Source organism: Embiotoca jacksoni, unplaced genomic scaffold (assembly GCF_022577435.1).
Source record: "Embiotoca jacksoni isolate LCO1_2020_lvr unplaced genomic scaffold, fEmbJac1.0.p SCAF_16, whole genome shotgun sequence".
Classification (NCBI taxonomy): Eukaryota; Metazoa; Chordata; class Actinopteri; family Embiotocidae; genus Embiotoca; species Embiotoca jacksoni.
Window position 1 is genome coordinate 7,322,994 of NW_027185296.1, and position 13,534 is coordinate 7,336,527.

General features: G+C 41.8%; 1 protein-coding gene across 6 annotated transcripts in view; it reads left to right on the top strand.

Moving 5' to 3' along the window:
• Window positions 1-13,534, top strand: part of dab1a (DAB adaptor protein 1a) — a 213,620-nt gene that overhangs the window by 120,261 nt on the left and 79,825 nt on the right. For 4 of the 6 annotated variants that reach the window (XM_069150589.1, XM_069150592.1, XM_069150593.1 and 1 more), the window contains exon 1: window positions 12,506-12,782. The gene's annotated coding sequence lies outside the window, so the exon portion shown is untranslated. Of the gene's footprint in view, window positions 1-676; window positions 734-12,505; window positions 12,783-13,534 lie in introns of those variants that run through there. The other 2 variants (XM_069150590.1, XM_069150591.1) reach the window with 1 other exon arrangement.

The following is a 13,534-nucleotide window of genomic DNA, read 5'->3' on the forward strand; positions in this document are numbered from 1 at the left end:
TCATTCACAGTCCCATGACTGCTAATGAGTGTATTCTGAGCCATACATTATGTCTGAAGCCGGACCTATTTCCCGGCACAGTGTAGTTTGTCTTTTTCTACCCCAGAAAGAGAAAGGCGGCTATTTGTTCCCACCACGTCTCCAATTAGATTCCCCCTCTATTCATCCTTCTGTCATTCCTCCCTTCTCTCTATCCTCTTGTTTCTTTCATCTGCTGCTGTTGGAACCAGGTTGTAAAACAGGCTGCCTTATCCAAATGGAGACAAGCCCCGCGGTCACCATAGTTTTGTTACCGAGGCAGAGTCACATTATTCTCTTTAGTCTGCCTTGTGTGTACGCTCATGTGTGTACTGTATATGTGTGTGTTTTGAGGCTGTGCGTGACATTAGTTTCGCAGTCACAGGTAATGATCTCATCTCGCCGCTGGTGACTGGAGGCACACTAAGAGAATTACACACACACACACACACACACACACACACACACACACGCACACACACGCACACACACGCACACACACACACACGCACACACACGCACACACACGCACACTGTGAAAGGGAAAGATGGGGAGCAGAGATTGGTATTGTAATGGTACTCTAATGGGCTACCTGACAAGTGCTTTTTCTTAATGTCATACCTCCTCCCCCTCTTTCTCCCCCCTTCTCTTCTCCAGGTGCATTTTCCTTCTTTGAGGAGCAGTGATATGGACACCAGGTGTGGGGACGCCCAGGTATGCATTCAGTTCTTATAGCACACCGTAATAATGTCTCTCATGCTTGTGTGCATCAAACACACCATCTTAGGAGAGACGTTGCCCTCTCATCACAAATTCGACCTTATCTTCAGGTATTTTTAATCTAAATCTTGAAATTAGTGCTCTTTTGTTTAAGTGTGAATTCTGTACTGTTAGTGTGAGATTTGACCCCTGGACTGCCTAAATGTTTCACCACATAGATTCATCAAGATGCTGAAAACTTTCCTCAGAGATTTTGATCCACATTGACCTGATAACATCACGCAGTGGGTGCAGATTTGTAGGCAGCACTTTTACAATGCAAATCTCCTGTTCTATCACTTCCCAAAGATGCTCTATTGGACTGTGGAGACCATTTGAGTCCAGTGAACTCATTGTTGTATTTAAGAGACCAGTCTGAGAGGATATGAGCTTTTTGACATGCTGAAAGTAGTCATTAGAAGATGGGCACGCTGTGGTTTTATAGGGATGGACATGGTCAGCAACAATACTCAGGAAAGCTGTGGCATTTATTTGATGCTTAGTTAGTATTAAGGGGCCCAAAATGAGCCGAGTTGTGTAATGGTGTTGTACCCCACACCAGTCTAATAACATCACCAGCCTGAATTATTGAGACAAAGCAGGATGGATCCATGATTTCATGTTGTTCACACCAAATCCTGACTCGACCATCTGAAAGTCGCAGCAGCACTCAAGACTCGTCTGACCAGACAACAATCTTCCAGTGTGTTTTTTTACTTACTGTTGCATTTCTATCCGCTCGAACCAGTCGGGCCGTTCTTCTCTGACCTCTGCCATCTACAAGGCGTTATCCCTCTAAGAACTGGTGCTTGCTGGATGTTGATTCTATTTCTGACTATTCTTTGTAAATCCAAGATGGTTGTGTGTGAAAATCTCTGCAGATCAGCAGTTTCTGAAATACTCAAAGATCCTCAGCTGGTACCAACAATCGTGTTACGTTCAAAGTCATTTAAATAACTTTTCTTCCCCTTTTTTCTGATGCTTGGTTTGGACTTCAGTAGATCCTCTTGGTCATGTCTGCATGCCTAAATTAATTAAGTTTCTGCCACATGATTGGCTAACAAGAAGTGGCCAATGAATGTACTTTGCATTAACAATCCCACAGTGCAGTGTGTTACAGTGCAACTATACTTAAATCAAAACACATCGCGAATGGTGACAGACTCACTTGAGGCTTGTCTCAGCACATCACATCAATCACATAAATACAAAACAGAAAACAATGAAATCATGCCAAAAAAACTGTTGGTTGCTGTAAACTCCACCATGTACCTATTTTGTTTCGAACCTCTTGAAAATTAATGATCCAATGACTTTATGGTGCACAACAAAAGAAATAGAACCGTGAAGGTGCGCTTTTTTTCAAAGAGAATCAATTCTGCGTTGTAAAATGAAAGCACCTCTTCAACTTTTTTATTTGGTATTGTGTGAGGAGGCCCACAGCCTGTCTATCTGATAGAATATGGTTTCAATTTGACAAACTAAACCTGCTATTAGATTGAACATTTGTTCAGCTTTGAATCCACCTGCTATCAGATCTGATTTTTTTTTTTTCTTTGCTCTGAGCAGCGTCTCACCCCCTCAAACACACTATGATGCTCTAATATTCCTGGCTCTCTATTTTTCTATTTATACCCACTGAGATGAGCAATGAGCCCCACGCTCACCAACACTGGCACAGAAACACACTTTCTCCCTCAAACATGTACATGCACGTGCTGTGAGTTGAGGTTGAGGTGGAGGTTAGCTGATTTTGTCGACTGTGTCTGACCATATGCACTAATGTAATGCAGTTAGCGGTACCGTGAAGCCCCAGAAAGCACACAGAGGACTGCAGCTCCTGCTGTGTCCTTGCTTTCAGCCTTCACAGCATCAAAGGGAAAGCCCGTTCTAAAAACCAATATTTAATATCTGATTTGTTTAATATGCTGTGATTCTGCGAACATGTCTGGGTTTGTAAACATGAAAATGTTATAAGAGACAAGACGGTCTTGGCAGAGTCATCAATCCTGAAGCAACAGTGTGACAGTAACTGGAAGGATTGTATGAGGCTGTGGGCTTGAAGCAGTTATCAAAGTAATGATATTTTTAGATGTAAAAGCTCAAGTAAGTTTTCTATAAATCCATAAAGTCACCTGACTTTTTTCCTGAATCATTGCCAAATATGTAACAGGAGAGGACGAGGTCAGTACCAATACCAGACGACAAATCTGTTTTGAAGTGGGTTTTTAAGCTTTAATTAACTCCAGCAATCATAAAGCAATTAGCAGTGAGCCATTAACCTGCGTGTTCTTTGTGACCTCAACTAAAACGTGAGTTTATCACATTAAATACACACCAGGACATACAGGCTGCCGCACACACACACACATACATACATAGAGGGCGAGAAAGAAAACCAGATTTCTACTGTGTAACTGAACTATTTAAAAATGAATGAAGACAACATCCATGAGAAACAGCCCACTCTGCATTATTTACATCATTGAGAATACACTGAAACAACAGTGTGTCAGCTTGACTTGTTTCGCCTCCTCTGCCCTCTTTTTCCCCTTTGTCCTCCTTCTAATACTAACAGCAACACCACTCTCCTCCCACTTCACACACAGCAACACTGTCTTCCCCCCCATACTGTTTAGACACTTGATACATTTCTTCATAGATAAGTGTACATGTACTTGCTGTCACGTATTGGTCTCCAGGAGTAAACAGGCAGTTATAACCAATCCTTTATTTGGACAAAGAAGGATAGAAAGGACAGGTTGCTGTAGAGTAATTGTAATCCTGTAACTGTGGATGGATGTATGTCTCTTTGATTATAGAGGTCCCAATTTTAAATCCTTTATGACGGTTGATCAAAAAATGTCAGGATTGTACCTGTTGTGCATGAATGCAGTGCAGCACAGTAATGCACATGGAGCAGGGTAAAGCAGTAACATTTTCTTGAATAATTATTCCAGGTGTCATCACTTGATCAACATCATAACTTGTGACTCATATGTTTTCGTTACCACTAGTACAAGTGTGATTCACCATTTGAACAGAGAGCAAAAAAACCCAAAATATAAATATAAACTTTGTGTCAAACTCGGGAAATCGTTAACAGAATCTTTTGGAATACTTCAGAAAGCCTACAGCAATGACGCAATAAGCCGAGGTGTTTTGAGTGGCATTCATGTTTAAAGAAGGGTACAACGTCACTGCCCAAAACTGAAAAAGGCGCATCAGTTAGGGAGTGCAACCAGGTGGGTTTTACTCAACCTTTACAATGTTGTGCATTGTGAACTCGTCCCCCAGCGTCAGACCGTCAACACCGTGTTCTACTGTGATGTTCTGAGTTCTCTGAGGGAAACACAAATGACCTGAACTGTTGCGTGATGGCACTTAGGCTCTCCAGTTTGAGACAGCACGGTGATAACGCGGGAGCTTCTCGTCCACAACAACACAATCGTTGCTCCCCACCACACCAACTCAGCAGATTTGGCTTCTTGTGACTTCTCTCTGTTCCCCAATATTTTCATACACTGTGCTCCCTAAATGGTGAAATTGCAAATACAAAATCAAGTGTAACTGAGATGCTGATGTTAACCAAGCAACCTAGCTTGGAAACCTTCTTGCTTCTTCCTGCTCCGTGCACATCACAGTGCTCCACAACAATAACAGTCTCCGAACTTTTTGATTGCACCTCGTAGTCTGTTGCATGATTGATACTCTTGCAGAATAAGTTTGTACCAGCCTTTAGTGACATTGCAGTTCTCTAAATTCAAGTTTTTATAACAAACTTTAAAATGATCCCCATCAGCTCCACAGAGATTGTTTTGTCTCTGACGCTGCAGTCTGAACGCCCTGTGGAAAGACTGGGAAGAGAAAGCAGAGAATTTCTTCTTACAGGGGTTTAAGATTTCAACATAATGTGCAGCAACCACATACTGCAGGTAGAGTCTAATTTGAGGTTATATTTTTGCACAAAAATACATAAAAAAAAGACAAAAACAGAATATTAACACATACGCACATGCTGGTGATGTATGTGTGGAATATGTAACTTTTAGATAGTAAAAAACACAGCTTGTAGATGGTAGCAGACTATTTGGCAAAATAGGAGACTGTTTGGTCGGGGGCACCTCAAAATAATGAAATATCATTTGATATGTTTAATTGCCTTTTTTCATTTTTACTCAGATGACAAAAGTAAATTGTATCTGCTTGAGTAATTTCCACTGCTTTACTACAAAAATCTATAAACTGTGACTAATGCAAGTGCAAAATATACAACGCAAACAAAAATGCAATGGAAATTAAAGCTTCATTTATAACTTTATTCTTGCAAAAAAAAAAAAAAAACAGCACAAACACTTGCTAATGTTGCTGGTAATGTTATCACCACTGCCTCCTGTCACTTCCAGTAAGACCCTGTTAATCTTTCCATGCTAATAACCTTCTTTAATTACTCCCCTGACTCAAATTATGTTCCCATTATGATACACGTATATTTTCACAGAATACTATAGTATAAGATTAATGTGTTTCTGTTTGTTTTGTCTCATTTTGTAAAACTCTCAAACATTATTTGTTTTCTTTTGTTAAGCACATTTGGAACTCACCAGCTACTGACAGCAAGTGGCTGTTGAGCATTATGGTCTATGTAAAACTGCTGAGTTGGGATCAATAGAGCATCACATTAGTATCACGGATGTAATATAATATAAAAACCTACTAGTTCAGGGTGTCTGGGTTAAGAGTGCAATGAGTTCAGACTGCTACTACATGCTCACAGCGCTTCTCACTGATGTGGGATTACCCCTTTTTTCCCGCTCTGTTCAAAGAAAAAACTGTGTGTGTGTGTGCGTGTGTGTGTGTGTGTGTGTGTGTGTGTGTGTGTGTGTGTGTGTGTGTGTGTGTGTGTGTGTGTGTGTGTGTGTGCATGTTCCCTTGTCTGCATACGCAAATATATTAATGAAACATGATGAAATTTGATGGATCTTCCCAGAGGCAAAAGCCCTCAAAGTTACACATCTTGATAAAAGCATAAACATGTGTGACATTTCAGCAGAGCACATCTTTCTATCTAACGCCCTGCGGGTTCACACACGCACACACACACACACACACACACACACACACACACACACACACACACACACACACACACACACACACACACACACACACACACACACCCACGCCACCCCACTTTCCCCACACAAGTCATCCTGTCACCTACATTTTTTTTGTCTCCCTTTCTGTTTCTGTCTCACTTTATTTACATATGAGAATACAATTACAGCGGTCTGTCAGAGCATCAAAACTCCCCCTGCATGTGTGTGCACATGCAGTTTTCAGATTCAATATATTTTCCCTCTCCTCAACCATCTCTCCTCATCTCCGCATGCTCTTTTACTCTCCTCACATCTGTCAGGCGCTTGATATCCTGATACATCTGAGTTATTGAAGAGTGGCATGCTTTGATAGCTACGGTTAGGCTGTGATATTTCATCTTTGGATGGGGGTCCAGCATCGCCGCTCTTTTCCATCTGCCTCTGCCTTCCCTCTCTCTTTTTCCTTCTTTCATTCAGACACACTCGCACATCAACACGCATGGACACGATACTGTGGTTTCATGGCTAAATAAGCAATACAGGAGATGGTAGATGAGACAGGTCACTGTATACTTGTGTTTGCATTTGGGTGAAAGCTAATCTCATTCGAGTGTAGGTGTGTCTCTCAAATTCACCTCCAGACGTATTGACGCTTTTTCAGAGGAGACTGGCTCATTTACAGGTGTCAACTGATTTCAGCTGTTTGATTACAAGGTCATGTGACTGCAGAAGGAGATATTTAAATATAGTAGGGTGGTGTATGCTATAGTTAGAGGTTTAATAGAAGTAGCAGCTAATATTGGGCCTAAATAATAGTGATTCGACTTGTGTCCCGTTGGGGTTGCTTGAATTCAGCTCCACCTCCGACATCACCCGCCCAGAAATACCTGCGCACACTTCAGCACTGGTTTCAGTTCATTTCACATTTAAGCCAAGATAGGAACTAAACCAAAATAGAAAATACTTTATGGCCGACAGCTATTAGTCACAATCCATCACATGCTTGACAAATTTGTGACTGCTCAACAACTTTCTTGCATCAGTGTTTTTTTTCCTCCCTCTCCAGCCTTTGACAGGCTCTATTTAGATAAAACCCTTCTTCTTGAAGTTTGGCTACTCATGAAAAGGACGATGACAACCATGTGATGTACCATTTACAAATATACATCATGTAAACAGGAGAATGTCTCAATAAAATACAGTGTATTCTTCTCTTTTTTTTCAGACCCTTGCCACACTAATATGGATATTTGGCGGAACAAACATTTTCGTCTACATTTTGGCCTACCTTAGTGCAGATTTCTAAAAAAGCTGTGTCTGTGCGTTCTGTGTGGATATGTAAAACAGAACTGAGTAGATTTATTGTCACACCTCAATTTGATACTTTGTGTAATGAGCATGCAGCTGAAAAAAACACAATAGCGGCGAGTTGAAGACACGTCAAGTAATTATAAATCAATAGATAATTAGCCACTATTGTTTTTGTCACTGTACTGCCAAAGGAAAATGATGTCACTACGAATCCTCTGAATATTTTTCTCTGGTATTTGGCGTTATCATTGATGTAAACTTTATTGCCACCTATTGGCCCGGAGTGCTTGTTTAAGCATTGGCAGTGGTTTTTGGGTTTCGTGTGTACGGAAATATTTTAGAAAAAAGGTGGTGTGAACATAAGATTTCTGTATTGCCATGAGTTACGAGGTGTATCCTGTTCATGTGTAAATTAAAGTACTTTATTTAAAAGTACTTAAAGTAAATAGTAAATAGTAAAAAAATATATATATATATATACCAAGCCCTTAAGGCAGGGATTTCTGTTCCACCTGGAACCTGCAATACTGTGAGGGATGGCACATCACTTTATTGTATTATGTATGCTAAGCATGTCCGGTCATCCACCCTGAAATCTTGTGGCATTGAAAAGATGTCCTATACTCAAGAAGATTTATGTTGTTATGAAAGTCATGTGCATGTAATGTTACTGGATTTAAATTTTGAACATGACTGCACCATATGAGGTGCATCAAATGAAAAACAAATTTGAACTGCTTTTCTATAGTATATTTATATATATTCTATGGCATTAGTTAAATGCAATGCCCAGAAGATCTTGTGAATGTGGTTTCTAGCTGGTCGCAGGCTTTTTAAATATCTTTACTGCAGGTGAGTTGGCATGCAGCATATTGATTGTTTGTCCTGTAACCATGTGCTTCAGATCTCAACGCTGTGTATCTGTTGAGCCGCTGGTTTGACTCCTGAGTTCACTGCATTTCAATTCGAAAATGTTTTCATATGTTTGGTTCTGAATCTGATGTCTATACATTTTGAAGATTGTTGGTCAACATGTTACGTGGCTTAAGGTTTTATACAAGCTTACTGTAAGGATGAAATGAGTGTCGGAGACCCACAGTCCAACTGTACTTTACAGCTCTTACAGTAGTTTAGCAGTTCACAGCTCTGCTCAGGCAATTAGAGAGCTGCCTTTGTTGCCTTTAACGAGTTTGACCCGTTTTGCTGATAATATGCATAAATTTCCATTCTTTTCCCTGTTCTGTTCTGTTCTGTTTTTTTTTTTTTTTTTTATCTCTCTGTCTGTCCCTATCTCTCTTCTTTTCATCCTCTATGTCTCTGTCTGCTTCTTTGGCTGCATATGTGTGAATTAGAGGAAACCTAATGCTGTGAAACAGTTTTTTTTGTGAGCAGTACGAAGGAGCTGACCTTCACGTTCTCACCAGAGATCATATCCATCTGGACATTCCCATGGATTACCATAAACGAGCTGTGTGTGTGCGCGCATGTGTGTGTCTGCAGAAAGGGCTGTGTGTGTGTGTGTGTGTGTGTGTGTGTGTGTGTGTGTGTGTGTGTGTGTGTGTGTGTGTGTGTGTGTGTGTGTGTGTGCGCGTGTGTGTGTGTGTGTTAATGCAATTATATCTACTCAGGTGACTGTGTGTGAAAGGAGTGAGAGGAAAGGGAGAAAGCTAGCCGCTGGTTTGCCCACATGAGCATCCAGGAGTTATCTGTTCAGCCAGGCTGAGACAGACCGACAGAGACTGAGAGCAGAGGAAGGTGAGAGAGGGTGGCAGATACTGAGGGAGGGAGATACGGCAAAAAGGGCAGAGATACTGAGGTGTGAGAGGAAGATAGAGAGCAGGAGCCCTGCACAGAGAGAGAAGGTAAACTACAGCTAAACTTAGGTGGTAAAACAGAGCAGGGAGGGAGAAGAAAAGACGACCGGAGGAGAGAGAGAGTGGTGGGGAGATGTTCATGGAGAAAAGTGAGGTGGACGAGATGGAAATTTTGTAATTCAAATGAGATTTAAATACACACAGGTAGATTTATGTAGGGATGATATGAATATGTGTGTATGAACCATACACAGCATAGAGTCACTCATCCTCAAATGTCAATATCTATTCTATGTGTCTTTCTGGTGAGGAAATCTAACCGGAGATGACACAAACCAAATGATGGATTGATAATAACCAGATGTTCATATCAGGGATCTGCGTTGGTGGGGATGTGGTACTTCAGACATGACTGCAATGATGAAATGCGATTGACATCTTTATCAGATTCCAAAACATTGCACCGTGGTTTATAATCCCTAGTGACATGGCCACCAGAGCTGATCGTGGTAATACCAGACGATAGGCTTGTGATTCCACCAGACGAGCCGCAGGGCGTTTTAGAAGCGACCCAGAAGCGTCTCTGCACTCCGGTGCACTAAAAATACGTTCCAAGTCTACTTTTGACAAAAGCCACATCAAACAGCTCAGAGCAGATTGACCGGGAAAGGAAGTCAAACACAGGAATGTCATTGAGAGTTTAGTCAGCGTTTAAAATTGAACACCCTGTGCACAAATTATTACATCATTACGTCATTACATCAACGTCTACCCCCGTGGTCTTTCAAGTAGGAAAGGAAATGTGTTCTTCTCCTGCCACAAGCTCTGAATGTGAAATATAAATGCTAAATAATTGAGGATTAATGTCTTCAACAACTAAAACACAGCCAACTGTATTAACTTTGTCTGTAGGCTACAGCCCCACAAAGAAAGAATTAACAATAAATACAATTAAAACAGAGTAAAAGGAACCATTTAACACGCAGCCTATTTTCCCAGGAGCACAAAAATCAAGAGAAAAATGACCAAATCAGAGAGCCGACAAAATTAGGCAGAAAAAAGGCTTTGCTTCATGCAGAGGACCGTCAAAAACAGTGTCACAGATGCAATGTCATTAACCCTCCATGGGTAAAACACTTGGCGGAAACTGGATCAGTTGTATCCAAAGCACAATCAGGCAGACCAACAGTGAGCACACCATCAGAAGATCAATACATCAAGTATTGTTCACTGGGCGAGAGAAAAACAACTTAATCACTGACACAGAAAGTCCAATCAGTAAAAGTCCTGTCAAAAGAAGAATGTCTCGTAGTGCTCTCAGAGGACAAGTAGCATCTCTAAACCACTCCTGTGGAGGGGAAACAAGGACAAACACTTGTGGTGAGCTAAGATGTAGCAGCATTTCACAGTGGATGACTGGATGAAGTCCTATTTATGGATGAGACCAGGTGGAGAAGGATTGCTACTGAACACACACACGCCTCATAGCTTTGCAAGAACTGCTGCTGCCTGTCGTGGACTTTCTTCCATGGTCACCTGACCTCTGAACTTTTATAGGGACTCTTGAAGATTGAGAAAGCCAAACATTCCTGACATCATTGAAGCTTGATGATAGCTATGTTTCAAATTGCAAAATATTTATTTTTACTTAGAGTACGTACTGCAGCTACCTGTACAACGTATGTCCTGTTGCATGCAATATGCATACAATTGGGACATACTACTTTGTCATTAAAATGCGCTTTGAACTTTGATCCATAGCGCTACAGGCACAGCATTAGTGCCACCAACTCTCTCAGCGGTGCAGTCGATGTGACGTATGTTCCTCTGCGCAGAGGATTGTGGGTCAGAACAGCCAGAATAGCATGCTGGCCTACAGACTGCAAAATAAGACTGAATGTAGTAGAGCATCCTGCTATTTTTGGCACCATGTATTCAGACTTGCTATATCTTTTTCTGGCATACTAAAAGGTATGGTAGTATTGGAACACAGATTGTCAGATCCTGCTGGGATAACTTGGATTATTAGGCTTGAACAAACCTGTTAAATCCATGCAGCTCAAGTGCTGCTGTCATCAAAGCAAAATGGGGAAAACAGATACAATATCCATGTACATTGATAATATATTCAAACTTTTCAGCACATACCATTTGGAATAAAACATTTTGTATTAAATTCAAGTGGTGATCTCAGACTTTGGACCGCACTTTTTATTTTTTTTTATACAACTTTGAACACTCCTGATGTCCGTTTAACCAAATTTACAATGTTTACAAAGGACACTATATCATATTTTCTGATTTCTTCTTGGCATATTCCACCCCACCCTTTTGTCTCTACCAACAGTCTAACCAGGGCCCTATCTTTGTTTGAATGTGTTGGAAAAAGGTTTTAGATGGAAGAGTGCCGAGTGTCTTCCCATCTTTGTGGAGATCAGAGGAATTGTGTCCACGCTGCGGCTCCTAAACTCCCCACAGCAGCACAACACATGGGGAGAGGGGGATGATCTGAGGAGATGAGGGAGAGGAGGAGGGGCAGGGATAGAAAAGTGAAAAGAGTGACCATAAAGGGGGACAGGGTGCACAAGAGTGAGGCTTAATGGGGAAGGGAGAAAAAACATGAAACTGCAAAATATTATAATTCAACAAATACAATATAGCTGCGCAAATTATATTTACATTTTATTTTGTCAGTCTTTAATCAATAAACAACAGTAAATAAGCAGTGTTTAAAGTGTCTTTCTTTCATGTCTTCAAAGTTCTAAAAACTTGAAGTGCACTCCCACTCTAAGAGCAATAAGGTTAGACATGGTGAATTCACAAGTCCATGACTCACGTACGATCTGGGCTGCTCGACTTAACTGTGGGTGGTTAACCAATCGATAGTCTGCTGAACGACTGGGTGAAGGCATGACTGCTTCTTGCTGTCATGTCTGGGTGAGTGTGTTTCTATGTCAGCATTACTACGTATGTGCAGAAACGGGAGTGGCCATGTGATGACTGGGAAATTTGGACAGTTCAGTCATTTTTAAACCAGAGCTGTCTGTCCAAACTGTGATGCAGTTCACACGACCATTCACACGTCTGCTGACATTTCTTCTAACTTTTTTATTTTATATGTAAATCCACTATTCAGGCCCTCCTTCTCTGTCTTCCACTGCTTCTTCTTTCATCTTTCATTGCTCATTATAGTTCTGTAATATACATTCTCTAAATCCCTCACCCAGTGCCTCTCTTCTTCTCCTCCTCATGCCCCCCCCCCCCCCCCCCCCCCCCGCCCTACACACACACACACACACACACACACACACACACACACACACACACACACACACACACTCACTCACTCACTCCTTGAAAGCTGGAAATCAGGACAACTCAGCGGTGGAGGGGTTAAGACGAACCCAGTCTTGTGATTGGCTGCCGGCCGGCGGTCTAAACCAGCCTACAGAAAGAGGTAACCAGGCAACCTCAGAGAGGGAGAGAGAGGGAAAGGAAAGAAGAGGGGGCAGAGGACCGAGGAGGGAGAGAGAGAGAGAGAGAGAGTGAGAGAAAAAACGCGCTGAAAGAAGCCTGGCATAGTTTTGGAAGGATTGTGGAAAAAGATGTAAGGAAGCTTGCAAGCGCTCTCCCCGGGATGGAAAACTGGATTACTCTCCCTGCTGAAACCCACTGTGGATGTCTGAGTAAACCAGGAGGAGATACACGGGAATGAGTGGATTCTAAACCCTTTTTCTCAAAATGGGAACTAACTGTGCTCCTTTTCGCTCTTGTGCAAAGGTAAGTGCGCCAGTGCAAACAGCCCGAGAGGACGCAGAAACAAGTGGGAAATTTGGTCCCGGTCCCGTGTGGACGATCCACAAAGTGTGTACTTTTAGATCGGTGCGTGATAGTTGATGTATTTAGAAGCCTGTGGATTCACTGTGCTCTGCTCCTGTGACTGCAATGAATTATCTATTGCTGCTGCTGCTGCTGGTGCATCGGGATTTTAGTGCGCGCTCGTGTGTGTGCGTGTTGGGCGGTTGTGGGGGGAGTGACCCCCTCACTAAAATAGTGGTCAGAGGCTGTGTGTGTGTGTGTGTGTGTTTGTGTGTTATTAGGCGGGAGGAAAGACATGGTTTGCTGCATTTGGCGTGCGTATTTACGGGGTGTCCCTCCCTCCCAAATTTAGCGCTAGATTAGACACCATTATTTACTATAAAGTGATAAAACAAATTTTGGTCCATTCTTCTCCCGAAACATAATCTTTCTGTCTAACGTGCACTTCAACGTGCTTTCCTTGCCTGGTGGATGCGTGTTTGCCTGCTCCTCTGCCCCCAACGGAGAAAAAAAAATAAATCTTTGGGACAAGGGTATCCGGTCTGACTTTAGAGTAACCTTACTATGTGTTCTGGTATTTTTAATGTCTTCCGATTTAAATTAATCTCGATTGAGCTATTCCATGTGTTTTTCTGACCTTAATACACTTAACTTGTGTTTTTTTCTTCATAAGTTTACGGCCGCGCATCCTTGCCAACTTTATTTAATGTCCC